At 42.5% G+C, this 3,702-nt stretch overlaps 1 protein-coding gene across 1 annotated transcript in view; it reads left to right on the forward strand.

Annotated features, from left to right (window-relative positions):
• Nucleotides 1-3,702, forward strand: part of LOC122559430 (IQ motif and SEC7 domain-containing protein 3-like) — a 386,113-nt gene that overhangs the window by 300,634 nt on the left and 81,777 nt on the right. The gene's annotated exons all lie outside the window — the stretch shown is intronic.

Raw genomic sequence — 3,702 nt, forward strand, 5'->3', positions numbered from 1 at the left:
GGGGGGGGGGGGGGTGGTGAAGGGAGGTGTTGTGTTGTGGGAACTGGTTGATAAGAGAACCTTAGCTCTCCAATTGTTCAGTGAAAGATTCATTTCTCATTTAATTTTGAATAAGGAACAGACAATGATTTGGAGGTTAGTTTCTGAGTGAGGGCACATGCAAGAGTCATCTGCATACTGGAGCTAAATGCCTGAAGTTAGAAATTTTAGTTTTGGATTGCAAGTGGAATTGATTGAACAGTTTTTCATTTATTCTATGAATTATCTGCATGCATGTGGGTAATTTACTGGAAGTGAGATCCAGTATTACAGTGAGGAAGATGGAGAAGTGGATTGTTGCATTGATCCAGTCTTGTTTCACGCCAGTCTCAATTGAGGAAGAATTTGTGGGAGTCTTTGGCTTGTAACTGAACAAAATGGAGAAGATTCATTCCAGAAGGCACAAAACACTTTGAGAGACCTCATTAGAAGCATGGAGTCAGAGATAGAACACAAACCTCCTAACAACTTGTCTATCTGAATCTCCAAACACCACCCATTGCATAGGAGTCTGTATGTAATGCATTGGACCTAGCAACCCAGCATAGAACCCATTGAACTGGAGTGGAAGAAACTCATTCTGTACCCTGAGGGCTTACATAAGATGATAAAGATGGACGAATGGTAAGGATGGATATGTTGGATGATCAGTGGGGAGGATGGGAGTCTGGGCAGGTGATTCTGTGATAAAGTCTCCAAGAATACATCCAATTAGATTTGGCAACTTTATAGATATTGGCTCAGATTTTGGGGATCTGAGCCAAGTTTAGAGACCATTAAAATGGTGAATATGTCTCAGTTCCAAATCTCCTGCCCCAATTTCACTTCCAGTATTTTCACTGGTGCTGGATATCGGTGTGGGTTGTGACCTCGCATCCGGGACTATAAACCTATCCTTCTCCATTACAAGATAGGCTTCTTCTAATGCCCACAATTTTCTTGGAGTCAGGCCAGCTTTGCCAGAACTCATGTTCATGGCTTCTTCAAAGCATCATGAACTATACTTTTGATTAGGAACCTTTTGACACATGAACTTAAAAGATCTTCCCCATTCCTCCTCATATCCTTTATGCCCCCATACCTTGATGCATGCTCATGCTGCCCATTCACCTTCATGTTCCCTAATACCTCCATCCAGGAGTTATCAATAGAGATAATTGGTCTGTCATTGGTTTCACTAGATGACCACTTTCTGAATGATTGGCTGAGCTCCGAGACTCACTAATGAAATCGCATCAGTTGGGGGCCATTTAGACTACTCAAGGGAGGATTAGCTTTCATTGTTTAAAATCTTTTGAGTTTATAGTAAGCATGGTTGTCAATGTTCTTTATTTATTTAGACAGTTTTGAATTGTGAAATGGATAAAGCTTTTGCTATTGATACTATGAATAGCTTGAATCAATACTTTTCTCAGCTTGTAGGAGCAACAGATTTTCAAGGGAAATTTCTTACTTATTTTTCATAGGTGTTTCAAATACTTGGCAAAGTTATTATATGGCTTGTTGGTTTCTTACATATTACATGCTGATTGAATGGGCAAGGATGTAGATTGGGCATGGAAGGATTGGGAGAATGAGGGGACTTGAAGAGGGCAATGGAGTGATTAGGGAAGGGAGAGACATTAGAGTTAGGAAGGAGAAAGGAGAGTGCATGGAGGTACACAACTTGCCAAAATCTCAGAGAATCAAGGTGGATATTATTCAAACAAGCCTGCCTCAGCATTCACCTGCTTCCATGGCCATCTCGATATATGGCATAGCTTGATACAACAGAGATGCAGAGCCTCAAGAATCATGAAACAGATGGCTATGCCTGCAGAACCAAAGAGAGATGTGTGTCTGCATTGTTGGAATTATCTGAGGCACTGTGCTGTCATGAGATGACAGTCCATTTATCTGTTGTAATCCAAAATATCTCAATGCCTTGACTGCATGAGCACCTCCACTGAGTGGTCCGTCTCCCATGAGGAACCTTGTCGAATGTCTTACTGAAGCCTACGAAGATCACATCTACCACTCTGCCCTCATCAATCCTTTTGGTTACTTCTTCAAAAAACTTAATCGAGTTCATGAGACATGATTTCCTATGCACAAAGCCATGCTGACTATCCCTAGTAAGTCCTTGCCTTTCCAAATACATGTAAATCCTGTCCTTCAGGATTCCCTCCAACAACTTGCCCATCTTCAATTTCAGGCTCATCGGTCCATAGTTCCCTCGCTTTTCCTTACCACTTTTCTTAAATAGTGGCACTACGTTAGCTAACCTCCAGTCTTCTGGCACCTCACCAAGGACTATCAATGTTACAAATATCTCAGCAAGAGGCCCATCAATCACTTCCCTAGATTCCCACAGAGTTCTAGGGTACACCTGATCAGGTCCTGGGGATTTATCCACTTTTATGCATTTCAAGACATCCAGTACCACCTCCTCTATAATATGGACATTTTTCAAGATGTCATGATCTGTTTCTCCACTTTCTATATCTTCAATGTCCTTCTCCACAGTCAACACTGATGCAAAATATTTATACCTGACAAATGGGTCTAGATTAGGTTCTGATATCTAGTTGGCATGGACGAGTTGGACCGAAGGGTCCTGTTTCTGTGTTATACATCGCTATGACTCTATGATTCTACTAATCCCATGGAGACCCATGTTCAGCATTAATCTGAGTCAATGCAGGGCCAAAGCACTGCTATGTGTAGAATGCATGTTGCAGATTGTAACATTAAACAGTCAGTAATACGTGATGTAAGGAAGCATAGAGTAATACCAGCTGGTTCCTTAGTGATCAAGAATTCTATGAAAGGACTGAGGATAGTGATGAAAATCCATGTCTCATTGGACTCCATCATCTTCTCTCTCCCCAGTGAGGGACTTGTAGCGTCACATCCTCTAACAGAAGCTACCATGCTGTAACGTCACTGCTGTAGCCTTTCAAACTTTCCCCATTGTTCCAGACCCCCTTGCCGAGATACCAGTCCGCAGTCTATCTTAATTCATCCACACCAAATCCAGGAAGCTCTCCACACAGGCTTTCATGCATTAATGTCATCTTGTGCAATATTTGGGTGTCCATGTTCTACCTGATAAAGGAATATGTCAGATACAGACTCTGCAGCCTTGCCATGTTTGTACTGTTGGAAGGTTGCTCTCACTCAGGAAGCTCTCCAAACGTCCTGCAGAATGCATATCCCTTGGGTAGACCACAGTCACTTGAGTATTCCTGCCATTGTGTTAAATGCTCTGTCTCCTGACCTAACCATGGTGACCTCCTCAAATGTTTGGACCATTCTCAGCGAGGACATGCAAGGAGTAAGGTTTGATAGGCGCAGCATTCTGTGGCATTGATACAGGTAGTTTCTCATTTGGCAGGACACCTTGCTATCACCTTCATTGTCCTCCTCCCTCTTGTTCTTCACCCCCACGCTCCTCTTTTCTAAGAGTCTACCTCAGCACCTGCAGATGCTGCTTTTCATCACTAGTTGGCCCGATCTTAGTATAACTGAATCCAATTTCCTGCTATGTCCTTCCCTTTTTCCATTGAAAGATGTAGACTTCATGACCCCTCCTCTTTCACATTATGAACCCATAACGTTTGTTAACAGAGTGACCCAGCTACACTGGGTTAACAGAGGAACCCAGCTACACTACTCTTCTCT

The sequence above is a fragment of the Chiloscyllium plagiosum genome, chromosome 19 (genome assembly GCF_004010195.1).
Source record: "Chiloscyllium plagiosum isolate BGI_BamShark_2017 chromosome 19, ASM401019v2, whole genome shotgun sequence".
NCBI lineage: Eukaryota > Metazoa > Chordata > Chondrichthyes > Orectolobiformes > Hemiscylliidae > Chiloscyllium > Chiloscyllium plagiosum.